Below are 15,599 nucleotides of genomic sequence, written 5' to 3'. Positions count from 1 at the left end.
TTTTTTTATTATTCTTTTTTTCTTCAGGAGTCAATTACTGCAAAGAAGCAGTTTCATGATCTTTGCTGAGAACCGACGCCTGGCTTTCCTTCCTCTGCCTTTGCTCAAACTTTTAGGCTCCAGTTTGGGACCCCTCTTCCCTCTCGTCTCACACAGCCTGGAGCCATCCCACGTACTCCCACTTCTCCTTCTCCAGGACTATTTACCTGAGCTCCATCTCTCCTGGGACCTATTCTCTCAGTAGTGCTAAGGCCCCCCTTTCCTTATGTATCTGTTCCCACGTGTCCCAGCCCTCCCCTCAGAAATTCAGTGCCATGCCGACTCCAGAATTACACACCAAAAAAGCTTTACTCTGAAAATCAATTACATAACTTGGACCAATTGTAGTGTTTAAATGATGGGGTGGGGAGGGGAAAGGATAGTTTAAAAAAAGAAAGGAGGGTATGTTTTCCGTTCTGACACACTTTCAACCTGTTTCTTTCAGCCCCCTGGCAATAGAAACTTTACAAGTTTTTGATATGGGCTTCCCTGGTGGCGCAGTGGTTAAGAATCCGCCTGCCAGTGCAGGGGACACGGGTTCGAGCCCTGGTCCAGGGAGATCACACATGCTGTGGAACAACTAAGCCCGTGCGCCACAACTACTGAGCCTGCGCTCTAGAGCCCGCGACTCACAACTACTGAGCCCACATGCCACAACTACTGAGCCTGCACTCTACAGCCCACGACTCACAACTACTGAGCCCATGCACCAGAACTACTGAAGCCTGTGCGCCTAGAGCCCATACTCCACAACAAGAGAAGCCACCGCAATGAGAAGCCTGCGCACCGCAAGGAGGAGTAGCCCCACTCGCCGCAACTAGAGAAAGCCTACGGGCAGCAACGAAGACCCAAGGCAGCCAAAAAAAAAGAAAAAGTTTTTGATACACTTTGTTTGCTTTAGGTGTGAGAAATATTCTACTGCCTTCTGAAGTAAGGGGAAATGAAGCAACCTGGAATTTACTGGTGGTAGCAAAGGAAAGGAGCTGACAAGAGGAAGACAGGGAGTCCTCCTCGAGAGCACTGAAGTATCCCCAGGAGTGTAAACTGGTCAGAAATCTCCTTCACTCCATAATTCCAACCTTCCTTTCAAATCTACTATGTGGGACCACCCCCCCCCCCCCCCCCGCAGGGGCATAAGACCTGGAGAACTTCCTATTTCTACTACGGAGCTGGATGTGAAATAAAGGAGGGAGACGCATACCATACAGTTTCAGGGATACTGAGTTGGATAGGACTTTATGAAAATCCCACCACTATCATTATTTTCCTTAGAACATGTGTTTTTGAGTTTGGGTCAAACTTTAGTGTGCTTGAGCCAGGTGGCTTGGGTTTGAATCCCAGTTTTACCACTTTTGAGCTGCATGACCTTCAAAGTTTATGTAACCTCAGTTTTCACATTTATGAAATAGGGATAATGTTGCTATCTACTTCACAGAAAACATTTTCTGGCACTATATGAGACTGTTAAATTAAGACTATAAATACATATTTTGGAAGCTTTCTGAATATGTGTATAACTGCAAGCATGCAATTGTAGTCCACTCAGAAAAGAGGGACGGTTATCTATGCTAGGACTGTGGCAAAACAGGCAATGCTGATCATCGGAAAAGTCTTTAAACCATACAGTGCAGTTCCAGGATTGCAGGCCCACTCTGAATACCCATGTGGCTACCTCGTGCCTAAAGAGGGAGAAGCTGGTGGCCAAGATTTACATTTGACAATGTCTCTTAGGAAATCTTGCTATAAAATGCAATTGACCACTTCTTTGAGAAGAATCAGAAAGGTAAATGTTCCAAAATGTTAACACAACTATTTGGAAACGGAAAAAAGGAATCAAGTAAGTGTTGTTGTTAAGTTTCAAACTTTTAAAATACCCAATTAGGTTTTGTTTTGCTTTGCTTTGCTTTACAGAAGTAAACATTTGTTTGGGTGGCCATCTTAGAATCTGTTCTAGCACTGACTTTTGTCACAGCGTGCAAACATTTTCTTGCTTTGTATTTTCTCTGGGTAAACATACAGAGAATGTGATTTTCCATATGTACTCTGTCGTTTGCATTGCTTTGGGGGCTTTGATTAGTCTGAGATATACAAGATCCCTAAGTCAGGATAAACCCAGCCACTAACTTTCTAAGTGATATTGAGCTATTCCCTCTAGACATGCAATTTCTTTGTATTACAGATTTACCTCTCCTTAAAAAAAAAAAAAATTAAAAAAAAAATACCATGATATGTTCCTCCTTATGTTTTTTATATTATTAAAGCAATAGTGGTTGCAAATTCAATTTAACATATTTCAGAAATAATTCTTAAACAACCTATACCTATACTCTGCTTAGTGCTGGAAGAAGAAAGAACCAGAAGATGAATGGCGCACTCATGAGACAGGGCAGAGGAAACTCCTGCCCTCCAGATCATCAAAACCAAAGACATGTACACAACTACCTATAATGTAGGCCAGACCACATAAATCTTAAGCAGTGCTTTAAAGTCTTCTGAAAAATAATGCCCTAACTAAACGAAATCATCACCCTGAACTCAGAGTACGAATGATGCTGTTATTACTTATTTCTACTGTCTTCCATCTATTTTATGGTGTTCTTTGATCCATTCTTTGCATTCTTCTTGTCTGAAAGTAATATTCTTGATATGTTTAATAAGGAGACCCCCTCCTTTCTTCCTAGATGCTTTGGCTGCTGACCAACAAAAGCCATCGAAAGACTTAATCCTCTGAGCCTGGCACCACATCAGTCTGGAAATAGTTTACATGCAGAGTCCTTTGGAGTAAATACTCATTAGAGGTTCCGTTGGCTTATTTGGTCACCCACATTTTGCAGTGGGTGGCCCAGTTGGTATCCTCATTATTTTATTTTCCACCCCTGAAAATAATCCAGATGTAGCAACCTGACACTACTCCCTTTGGTATTCTAAGTCCATTGTAATGGAGCGTCCATTCCTTTGTGATGCTAGTTAATAGGTTCAGAGAAGTAAGGGTCTCAGACTGGTCATGCCCTAATAAATTTTTTGCTAATACACCTTTTCTCAGCGCAACTCCTGAAATGCAATCTGAGTACTTCAAGAGTAATTCGCTAGTAATCGCGAACACGTGAGGATTTAGAGAACTGTCATCTCCCTTCCTCCCTCCCTCCTTCCCTTCCTCCCTCTCTCTCACTCTTTCTCTGCCCACCCCCTACCCCACCTCTCCACCCCATCTTTACATAAATGAACAAACCAGTTCCCAAGGTTTGAACTTTATCAAGGTTATTCACAAATTACAAAGTAGATCTCTTGCTTTTTCGCTTACTAGGTACATCTTTACTGCTTAGAGCTTCTTGGTTAGTACTTGGATCAGGGAAATGGAGTCTCTATACTGTCATCGTTCTGGGTTTAGCAGTGAAAGTTCTCAAGAAAGAACAATCAACTAATGTTTCTTGACTACGTATTAAGTGCAGAGCAAAGTAACATTAAAATACAAGGTGGTTGTTAAACATGCCTTCCTCTTGCCAAGCTTGTATTCTTGTAATAAGGCCAATATAAGTAAGTTGGTACTTTCTTCCTCATGATTGTTATGATAAGCATATGCAAAATGCTTAGAATAATATCTACCAGATGGGGTATTTATTACTGTATGGATTAAAATAATAACATATATAAAGTTCTTAGAATAGTTGCCGGCTTTTTCTTATAGGTACCAATATCTCAGAAGCTACTGCATTCTTTTTATATGAATCAGCATCAATTTTCAACAGGAAAGCATTCAAAGTTTTTACTTTGAAAATTTATAAAACTCTTAAGATTTTTTTGTTAGTTTCTCCTTGGACGATAGGAAATGGAAAGGAGGTGTGATGTTGAAGGATGAGGGAGTGTGAGCATCTAATAGATGTCGGGCATTATACTGAAGGTTTGCATCCATTATCTCATTTAATACTCAAAATGACAATACAAGGTGCATATTGTTCTGTCTGTTGTACAAAAAGACTAAAACTTGGGCCAAAAAAAGCTAAATAAAGAGCCAGGATTTGAAGGCAAGTTCATCTGGCTCAAAAACTCACATTTTTCCCATTCCTTGAGTTCTGATTAGACTACTTAATATCATTTTTTCAAAGACAGGAAGAGTGTAGGAAGCATCCTGTCATCTTGTGTAAAGTCGTACAGTATCCTGGATGTTAACTGCTGCTAAGATTTAATAACTCTGGAAAAAAACAACCAGCAACGTATCCTCCTGTGTACCATAAATAGGCCACTCCATGGTAAATTACACACTTGTGACTTATCCTAGAAGGAGCCCCATATCACTGTTGGACACTGCTGCTGACCAAAACCGTGAGGACTTGCACGTGTTCAGGATCTGCTCTGCTAAGTGTGTAACACACTCAGCAGATGCCACGTTGTTCAAAGACTTACTACCGACTTAAACTTGCTGCACTCGTGCACAGATGCAGTTTCTGTCTTTTCTCATACATCACAGTATCCAGGTGTTTGTTTCTTTGTTAAACCTAGACATTTAACCACATAAGACTTTTATAAATGGTCAAATAGATTCATAAGGGGACAATACATGAAACTAGTCACTTTACTACCACAAGTCTTAAATTACTCATCCACAAACCTACACATAAAATTTCATTTTGGTAGTTGTATTACAGTTTCTGCTACACCAATCTATATTACAGAAAGCTTCTCCCATATAGAATGCAGTAAGAGTTCTGGAATAAAATTTTAATTTTAACAACATAATTGCTATATAGCTATACATGTTTATTTTGTTTCACTATCAATGTGATTTGAAACTCAGCACATTCTGAGGCACCAGCAGTATTAATTTCAATTTAGACCATATGGTTGTATATCTGTAATATCTATACATCTACATATTTGCATATATAGGTATATACTTACAGATATATTTATGTTTATATGTATACACACATATATAATCATGTTATCAAAAATTAAGTTTAAATATTTAGTTTAAACTTCTTAACTTTTCAGCATGTTATATACTGACTATATTATATCTGCTTAAACATAAAGTGAAGCCAGTAGAACACATGCGATTTGACTTGTATTCAGCATTACACTAGATTTATCATCCCAGAAGTATAACGAGTAATAATTCTGTGAGTGGTGTTTTCTTTGACACAAGTAATATGACTTTTCTATTCTGAATGGTTCACTATGATTAAATAGAATAACTACATAATAAGTTCTTTCTAAACAAGCTCATAGAACATTCATTTATTCATCAACAAACATAAAAACAGACTCTATGTGTACAGGCAAATAAATGTACTGTGGTATTGTTGCTATTTTCAATAACGCTACTGATAGTAAACAGGTGCTGTGTGCCAGGTACCACAGTAGGCACTCGGAGAATGCAAAGATGTATGAAGGGCAGTCGAAGCCATCATGAAGTTTATTATCTAATAATGTTAAATTTGCACTATACCAATTTTTTAAAAAATTCACATACCTGGTCTCCTTTTATCCTTAACAAAAACAACATGACATAAACATTATTAAGTGACACGAGCAAGGATTCAATACAGGTCAGGACTCCAACTCTTGAACATGCTGCCCGATTGAAAAAAGCAACAGGTGAAAATGATCTGCTCATAATTTTGCTGATGCAAAATATATTGGAATGTATATTGTAATAATGGATGGAATCAGAGTAAAGCAAAATTGTGCCCTGTGGATTCATAAAGGTATGGTCTGAATTCATTTTTTTAAGTAAATTGAAATAACAGTCAAATTATTGTGATTTCATGTTGACACATTAGTTAAGTATTTCTAGCCTTTCATTGGAAAAATAAAATTTTTTAAATAAAACATTACACTTTATTCATTATTCAGTCTAAAATCTTAAAAGCTATTACACAAATGGAAACAGTCTTCCATCCTCTTTAAAGCCTGACTCTTTGTTTGAATTCTTTTAGAAGCTGTTGTGAGTACAGGGTCAGGGTACAAACAGACATCTCTCCACTAGCATTCAAAATGCATTGCCATGCATTTTGTTCCCTTTGTATTTGAATCACCTACTTTTTAAACTATGTCAAACGGGTCTTTGTATCATTTCTGGAACAGAGGAGTCGTGTTTTCTCCCCACGCTGAGCCTTTCTTAGGGCCATCATTCCATTACCCTTTGCCTCCTCCATGGTCTTTGACTACTTGAAATCCTGTCTTCCTTTAAGGTTGGCTGCAAAGCCCAGCTTTACAATGTTGCCTACCCATGCTTTTCCATGATTATTCCCAAGGGAAGGGACTGTGCCTCTTCACTGAACTCTTGTCATTTTTTACTTTCATGTATCATTCATTCTCTTTATATGACACTTGTTTATGTATATTCTTATCTCCTCAGCTAAATTAGAAATTCTTGGAAATCAAAACTTATGAAGTTTTTTTCTTCGGGATTATAGCAGCAACTAGCACAATGTTGGTATATGCAATAAATATTGGGCAAATCAATAAAATAGTGTCAATGAATCAAAACATATCACTCTAATGACACATTTTGTAATTCTGTCATCACAGTCAACACAACTAATATTTGAAGGTTTGAAGTATTTCAGTGTATGACAATGATAAAACCTTATAAAATGGCATTCATTCTAATCCGTGATTATTTAATCTATTTACTTGTCTTCTTCCTCCGTCACTAGGATAAAACCTCTATGAAAGCAAAGACCTGTCTGTTTTGTGTAACATATTATTCCCAGTTATTTATTAACTATTCATAGGAGGAAGGAGAGAGGGAAGGAGGGAGGAAAGAAGGAATGTATAGGATCTATTTGCATAAATTACTGCTCTCAGCACCACTTTTGCTAACTACAAAGTCACCTGTGCCTCATTCCCAAGTTCTTGGTGCTCCTAATACATCAGAACAGAAATAAATCCAGATGAACTGAGGCTGCTGAGTACATTGTACAACAAAGAGAGGACTGGAATGTTTTACCCATCTCCATCTCTCTTTTGCTCATTAATTAACATGATGATTATGAAAGTACAAAAATGGGCTAGCAAAATGCTGATTTAGGTGTTTTATAAATATATAGAATATAAAGTTGTGCCTTCCATATACACAGTCATCAAACTTCATAGCATGAAGGTGCCCAAACTTCTGTTTACAGAAAGAAAAACAGCTACAGTGAAGATACTGTTGATAACGTAAAGCAGTGGCCAAAAAGAGTAAGAGGACGGGAGGGAGGGGGGAGGAAGGAAGAAAAAGGCATTATTTCAGGGTTACTTAAAAAATTTGATGGAGAAAGGATACTCTTTTCAACAAATGGTGCGAAAGCAATTGGTTATCCATAAGGGAAATAATAATAATCTTGACCTAAATTGTATACCTTATACAAAAATTCACTCAAAATAAATCATGGGTTTAAATGTAAATGTAAAACTATAAAATTTTTAGAAAAAAAAAAGGAGGAGAAAACTGTGGGATCTAGGACTAAGCAAAGAGTTCTTAGACCCGACACAAAAAAAATATTATCCACAAAAAGAAAAAATGATAAATCAGACTTCATCAAAATTTAAAACTTTTGCTCTATGAAAGACGCTGTTAGAAGGATTAAAAGACAGTGACAGAGTAGTAGAAAATGTTTGCAAACTACATCTCTGACAAAGGTCTAGTATGTAGAATATGCAAAGAGCTCTCAAAAGTCAACAGTAAAAAAGCAAACAATACATCTAGAAAGTAGGCAAAAGACACGAAGGGATATTTCACCTAAGAAGGTATATAAATTGGCAAAATGCATCTGAAAAGATGTTCAACGTCATTGGTTATTAGGGAAATGCAGATTAAAACCACAATGAGATAGCAATACACACCTATCACAATGATTAACATTTTTTAAAATATTAGTGACAACACCAGATTTTGGTGAGGATGCAGAGAAACTGGATCACTCACACACTGGTGATGGGAATTAAAATGCATAGTAATCTGGAGAACAGTTTGGCATTTTCTTGAAAAACAAAAATGTAACTATCATACAAACCAACAATTGCACTCCTGGACTTTCATCCCAGAGAAATTAAGACTTCTGTTCATACAAAATCCTATGCACAGATGCTTATATATTCTTTTTTTAAAATTGCAGTAAAATATACATAACATAAAATTTACCATTCTTAAGTGTACAATTCACTAGCATTAAGAACATTCACAATATTGTGCAACCATCGCCGCTATCCATTTCCAGAACTTCTTCATTATCCCAAACAGAAACTTCATGCTCATTAAACAGCTCCCCATTTCTCTCTCTCCTTCAGCCTCTCATAACCTCTATGCTACTTTCTGTCTCTGTGAATTTGCCTATTCTTGGTAATTCATATAAGTGAAATCATACAATGTGTCCTTTTGTGTCTGACTTATTTCACTTAGCATAATGCTTTCAAGGTACATCCATGTGGTAGCATATACAGAATTTCATTCCTTTTTAAGACCGAATAATATTCCATGCTTATATATATATACACACCATTTTGTTTATCCATTTATCTGTTGATGTGCATTTGAGCTGTTTCTGCCTTTTGGTTGTTGTGAATAATGCTGCTATGAACGTTGGTATGCAAGCTTCTGTAGCAGCTTTATTCTTAATAGACAAAAATTGAAAACAAACCCAAATGTCTTTCAACAGGTGAACAGTTGAACAAACTGGCGTATCCATACAATGGAATACTACTCAGCAATAAAATGGATGAACTGTTGATACACATAACAGCTTGAATGAAGTTGCAGAAAATTATACTGAGTGAGAAAAGCCAATCTCCAAAGATTATATACTGTATGACTCCATTTATGGAACATTCTTGAAATGACAGAATTAGGGCAAGAGAGAAGTAGATGTGACTATAAAAGGGAACATGGTAGGTCCCTGTGGAATGGAAATGTTCTATACCTTGACCTATATCAATGTCATTATCCTGGTTGTGATATTGTACTATAGTTTTGCAAGTTGTTACCACTGGGAGAAACTGGGCAAAGAGTACAGCAAATCTATGTTATTTATTACGACTGTTTGTGAATCTATAATTATCACAAAACATTTAAGTAAAGAAAGAAAGGAAGAAAGGGAGGGAGGGGGAGAGGAAGGAAAGAAGGAAGTGAGGAAGGTGGGAGGGAATGAGGAAGGAAAGGAATCTCACTCAGATATTCAAATATACAATACAAAATCCACCTGAGTCTTTGATCAGGACTCAGTTTAGATCCCAGCTGATGCTGGATCAGAAAGCAGCCAAGATGGTAGAGCAGAAAGACCCTGTGCTCACCTCCTCTCACGAGTGCGTCAAAATCGCAACTATCTGCAGAATAACCATTGATGATAAAGACTGGAACCTACCAGAAAAGATCTTCTACAACTAGAGACATAAAGAAGGGACCAGAACGAGGCGGGTTCTGGCTCCAGAAGATCTGGCACCAGGGGGTCTGGCACCAGGAAGATGAGCCCCCAGAGCATTTGGCATTGAAGGCCAACAGGTCTTAACTGCAGGAGCCCCACAGGACTGGGGGAAATAGAGACTTCACTCTTAAAGGGTACACACAAAACCTCATGCACACCAGGACACAGGGAGAAATCGGTAATTTGATAGGAGCCTGCACCAGACTTACCTGCTGGTCTTAGAGAGTCTCCTGGAGAGGTGTGTGTGGCAGGGCTGCAGCTCACCTGTGGGACATAGACACTGGTGGGAGACATATTGGGGAACATTCAAATGCGAGAACACTCCTGGCAGCTGACATATTGGCTCGTTAGTGCCAAGACCTGACCCCACTGAACAGCCTGTAGAGTCCAGTGCCGGGACACCTCAGCCAAACAACTAACTGGGTGGGGACATGGTCCCTCCCATCAGCAGACTGGCTGCCTAAAGACTGAAGAGCCCACAGCTGCCTCCAGACATGCCCCTAGACATGGCCCAGCCCACCAGAGGGCTAAGACCCAGCTCCACCCATCAGTGGGCAGGCACCCTCCCGACAGGAAGCCTGCGTAAGCCTCTAGACCAGCCTCACCCACCAGGGGCAGACACCAGAAGCAAGAAAACTATGATCCTGCAACACAGGCCAGACCATACCCTGGGACTAGCTGGGCCCTGGCCCACCTCACAACCTTCGGGACACCCCAGACCTCATACCCAACTGTGTCAGGAACCCCCCACCCCAACCAGCTGAAGCAAGCTCTGGGATCCCTGGGTCCTGTAGCCAGACTCCAGGAACCAGCTCTGCCTGCCAGTAGACTGGCACTAGAATCCCACGTTCTGGCTTCCCCCACCAGTGGGTGGGCAACACCCCTGCCAGTGGGCCTTCGGGCACCCTGACTCTGCCCACTGGTGAGCGAGCACTAGCCCTAGGGCCCCCTAGGGTTCTGCAATCAGCCACCTTGTAACCAGACTCTGCGAAACAGCAGCCAACAGCATCCATACAGGACAGGCCTGGCAACCGACCAGACTAGGAGCCAACCAGGCCTGTCAGCCTGCCCACAAAGTCAGCCTGCCGCCACCACAGGACCCACACATCTTAGGGGAAACCCCTAGAACCTGGGTGACCAGAGGGGAGTGCACCTCCTACAGAGGGCCACTTCGCCAAGGTTGAGAAATGTAACCGACCTGCCACATACATAAAACTACCAATAGCAACTTAGACAAAATGAGGTGGCAGAGGAATATGTTCCAGATGAAGGAACAAAATAAAACCCCAGAACAGCTAACTGAAGTGGAGGTAGGCAGTCTACCCAAGAAAGAGTTCAGAATAAGCATTGTAAAGATGATCAAAGAACTTGGGAAGAGAACGCACGTACAGAGCCAGAAGTTAGAATTTTTTAACAAAGAAAATATAAAGAACAATCAGAGAGGACAAATACAATCACTGAAATGAAAAATACACTGAAAGGAATCAATAGATCCCAGTTAGCCAAGCTTCCTCCACATTGCCCCCTAATGGTAGCTCAGAGTCACTGTGTGAATGTTAAGATATTTCCAGAATAGAAAGGGTGATTTCAATATCAAGAGTGTACTGCACACAGTACAATTATAAAATGGCGCAATTTAAAATTGCCTTCAACCCATATTTATTTGCAGAAGTCCCTGAAAACTTTTTACAGGCATTATATCTTGACACTATGTAGTAGTGCAGCAGGAGTTTCTCTTACTAGAGATGTGTTATAGAAGCAGAGGGCATTCTCTGGTTCCGCTTGATATTGAATGAATGTTTTGATTTTTACTAAAAATTTCCAATGAGGGAAACAACTTCGAGTCTTATGTTAATTGTTTGAGGCCTTGCTTTAAGGGTGCTAATCATTTAGTTTTAATGGAAGACATTATTGTGAAGTGAAAGCAGAAGTTTGAAAAAAAATAATACAGTTGGTTCCTTTTAAGTTCCTGGCACTTTCGTTCAGTTCACAAGCAATTTCAGGCCAAGTGTAAATAGAATCTCTCCTAATGTTCTTTAAAAAGTTACAAATTTCAATGTAGATTTGCAGTCTTAGTGTGGGATAGCAGTTTACCACAGAATATTTTCCTCTGTAGACCGATAGTTCAGGGAAGTGTTCTAGACTTTCTGTTTGCACATAGCTGGAAAGACTTATTCTCTCTCTCTCACACACACACACACCCCATCAATGAACCCACGTCAGAAGAGTCTACAGTCTCTCTAATTTGAAGCAGCTGGTGCATTCTAAATATGGAGAGCCCAAGCTTCTAGAATCATCAGTACCATCATTAAGAATCAGAATCCTTGATTTAAATGTTCTTTATTATTCTCTTTATAGGGGGATTTTCATCACATGGCTGTTAGCTCTTCCCCTATTGTTCCGAGACTGTCATGCATAAATGTCAACAAGAGTGTATTTCATTCATACTCTAAAAGTAAATCCTTTATCCCACAATTAGCCATAATCACGACCACATATGACTATGATTTACCATAACTAAAATAGATGGCGTGGGATTTATTGTTGGCTTATGTTTGAAAAAGTGAAGGCAGATTTTTAAATTAAATAATTGCATGCTATCTATTTGGGACATAATTACTACTTATTTTGTTTTCCATATATATCTATCTTAGCAAATTGTTACAATACCCCCGTTAGTAAAATCTAAGGGACTGCTCTGTTTGTGTGCGTGTGTGTTTAAAATATGCTCTGAGAGCATAATGAGAAGAATAAACTAAATTATGAATTTTTTCTTATTGATAATTTTTAAAAATTATCTTTATTGACAATTTATATGTACTGTTACTGTGTGTACCTATGTCAGTGATCTCATTTGAACAGCATAATGACTCTATAAGCCAAGAGAATATAAAATACTTCATTTCTTTTGCTTGTCCAGCACCCATATCCCTTTCCTTGGTAACACCACCCTGATGTTTTATTTAAGAAATCAGCCTCCCTCATTTACTACAGTTTGTCAGTGGGGGCACCCTTCCTTCTCCTGCCCTCCCTTCATCAAGGAAAGGAAGGCAGGACCTCAACTAGGCCACTCAGACTCTTTCTGGGAATTTGCATCTTGAGTAAAAAAGCCAAAGGATGAAATTTTGTAAGAGGTCTTTTATTTTGGCTGAGGTGCCCTAATAAGGCCCCAAAGGTCTTGTTTTCTAGAACCCTGGAGTGCCATGGGTTCATGCTCTTCTGAGGCTCAGTTCATTCCTTCATTTGATTATTTCAGCTTTCTCATATCCTTACAATAAATTCCTTTTTAAAAAAGTATTTTGTATACGTTGCTTAAGAGTTGGTTTCTGTTGCTTATACCTGAAGAACTCTAACTGCTATGCTATTACCCTCTTCTTGCAGACAAGGAAATTGAGGTGTAGAGAGGTATAGGAACTAGGCCACAGTCATACAGCATCTAGATAACACAGCTGAACTCTGGTCTGCCTGCTTCCAAGCTCTCTTTTAATCCCCAGATAACACTGCCTCTGTTTTCAGTTTCAAAAGAGTTTAGATGAGAGCACGTCTAGATGGTCACACAGTCATATTAGATCAGACCAAAACTATAAAATGGATAAAGGAAGGAGCATCCCTTTCTTTGTTACATTTAATCAGATAGTCACTATTTATTATGCACCCAAAGAATTCCTTGCACTAAATAAGGAGTACAAAACCATGACCAATTCTGCAGTGATTCTGGCGGTTCTGTAATTCCCTTTTTAGTGTTTAATGTCACTCAGCTGTGCACAGTTCCAGAATTAACATGGGTTCAAGTACAGTCCCTACCTGCATTTAAAAACATTTTTATTTCACACCCATTTAGCTAGGGAGGATACAGTGAAGTCCAAAGCAACAACTGCTAACATGTGTGTAAACATCACTTTAAAACTCCCATGAAGAATTACAGAGTAGGTCAGAGTCAAATGCAGGAGGATCAAATTATGCATAGATTGAAAATAAGAATGGGAGGCAGCACTATGATGTTTTCAACCCCAAGCTCAAGGACCTTCGTCCCTTTTGTGATTTGGGTACAGTTTACATCTCTGAGCCTCTCCTTACATCCTCATCCTTTCCCAGTGTCATTAAAGGGAAGCAAGACTGCCTAATGGTCCACGTAGCACTCTGATTAAGGATGGGGTGAGACTGCGCTGGGGTTGGCGGTGGGCTCAGCAGAACGCAGCCTGCCCAGACCAGCTTGATTTATCCCACCAAACCTCTGTCTCTGCCTTCCTGCAAGTGACCTGACACGCCTCCGCTAGAAGCTCCTCTTCATGGAAGTTTTGTGAGCTATGGTCTTTTCTAGGTCTGTTTGAAAGTGTTACCCGTGGGGCTGCGGAAGAAACGGAATGTGGTCTGGGAGATTGGATAATCTATCAAAAAATTTTCTGGCATCTGATAGCTACTTAACAATATTAATACTTCCTTCCATTCCGGAAACATTTTTGAGGATTACTCTTCTAGAGCACACTGTAAAAATTGTTTAGGAAACATCAAAAGCCAAGTGTCACCAAGCTAATAGTGCCCACTGAATATATGTATCCCCCCAAAGAAGCCTATTTTTTTTCTCTTTAAAAACAGTGGTGATTTAACTCACAGAAATAAAATTAGTCACAGTTTTTTGGTTTTGGGTTTTATTTTGGTTTTAGTGGAATCAGTTAAGGTTCCACCAGTCAAAACTGATGGCATATTTAAGCTGTGTATTTGAAGAGTATAAAGGGGCTATTTACAGTAGTGTGGGCAAGATTTACAGCAGGAATGTCCATTAGTGAGAGCCACATACTAATTTAGAATTTTCTGTTAACCGCGTTAAAAAAGTGAAAAGAAACAGGCAAAATTAATCTTAATGATATACTTAGTTTAACCCAACCTATCCAAAATATTATTTTTAATATGCAATAAATATAAAAAAAGTTTAGTAAGTTTTTTTTTTTCATAGTAAGTCATTGAAGGACTTCCCTGGTGGCGCAGTGGTTAAGAATCCGTCTGCAGATGCAGGGGACACAGGTTCGAGCGCTCTGTATCTTTCCAAATCCAGCCCATTAATGAGGTTCCTCATTGGGGCTCACACTTTTGAAGGCTTCATAACCATTCATTCTACATCCTCAGCTTCAAACCCTGAACTCCAGTGATAGTTCATTCCCTTACTCATTTTGCCACTTGGATCCTCTAACTCCAGTTGTTTCCACGGCCAACCTTGCACGCCTCCTTTTGGTCTCTGTCCTGATGCTAAACTCTAAATTGATCCCATGGAGCCAGAAAGGTGACGGGATTTTGAATCTAAATCACTTGCTAAACCTTTCCCCAGAGTCCTGAGTTAAGCAGCAGGCTGTGAAATACCAACAATTTTCACAAGCAAATGTAACAAGATTACCTCTGCTTGAACAGACTTACCCTGTTATCATCAGTTACCTTCATGGTGCTAGTCTGCCCTAAGCCACGGAATCACCAGATCATTAGATGAAAGATTTGCATTAGAAAATAGCAGAAATGCTCAAAGGTTTGGGTCGAGTGCCAACCTGTAGTTAAGCGCCAGACTTTCCCTCTATGTATTTCTGCATTGGCAAACAATTTTCTGATTGGCACGTGGAATGCAGCTTTGCTCACCTGAGCCCAGTGTCCCTGGTGTGGTCTATAGAATCACTGGAGTAACACCCCTCTCCACGGGCTGCCCCCCTCCCCACCTCCTAGCCATTAAAGATTTGCCCATGGCTTTGCTTCTGAATTCAGGCTATTACTGAAGATCTGGAACAGCAATCCTCAATCTGTACTCTGTGGCATGTTAATAGGTGTTAGTGGCGATAGTATATATTAAAGTAAATTTTGAATATTCTGGCTAGAACAAAGATAAGTTTCTTTACTGCAGAAATTCTCAGAGCCTTTACTAGGCTAATGTGAACTATGAATCATTAAAAAGAGAATACAGTAGGTAGCATTTACACACATATTTGAGTAGAAAAATCTCCTCCCGACCCCCACTTAACTCTGGCCCCAGAACATGAGAATTTACCTCATAGGGTTGCTGTGAAGGTGGAATTGAGATACTGCATGGAAAGCACTTAAAACAGTGCCTGGGCTTCCCTGGTGGCGCAGTGGTTGAGAGTCCGCCTGCCGATGCAGGGGACACGGGTTCGTGCCCTG

At 39.7% G+C, this 15,599-nt stretch overlaps 1 protein-coding gene, 1 long non-coding RNA gene and 1 other non-coding gene across 4 annotated transcripts in view; 2 read left to right on the top strand and 1 right to left on the bottom strand.

Annotated features, from left to right (window-relative positions):
• Nucleotides 1-6,408, top strand: part of LOC115857240 (uncharacterized) — a 341,441-nt gene extending 335,033 nt beyond the window's left edge. The window contains exons 6-7 of one of the 2 annotated variants that reach the window (XR_009563954.1): nucleotides 485-1,876; nucleotides 2,721-6,408. This is a non-coding gene — a long non-coding RNA (uncharacterized lncRNA). Of the gene's footprint in view, nucleotides 1-484 lie in introns of both variants that reach the window. The other variant, XR_009563953.1, reaches the window with a different exon arrangement.
• The window catches only part of DKK2 (dickkopf WNT signaling pathway inhibitor 2), a 97,411-nt gene that overhangs the window by 40,128 nt on the left and 41,684 nt on the right, over nucleotides 1-15,599 (bottom strand). The window lies entirely within an intron of this gene.
• On the top strand, nucleotides 11,211-11,324 carry LOC115857386 (U5 spliceosomal RNA). Its single transcript, XR_004041250.1, has one exon. It is a non-coding gene; the product is annotated as a U5 spliceosomal RNA (small nuclear RNA).

This window comes from Globicephala melas, chromosome 5, assembly GCF_963455315.2.
Source record: "Globicephala melas chromosome 5, mGloMel1.2, whole genome shotgun sequence".
NCBI classification, from domain to species: Eukaryota; Metazoa; Chordata; class Mammalia; order Artiodactyla; family Delphinidae; genus Globicephala; species Globicephala melas.
The sequence above is the reverse complement of the archived record's forward strand: the minus strand, read 5'-3'. Positions and strand labels throughout refer to the sequence as shown.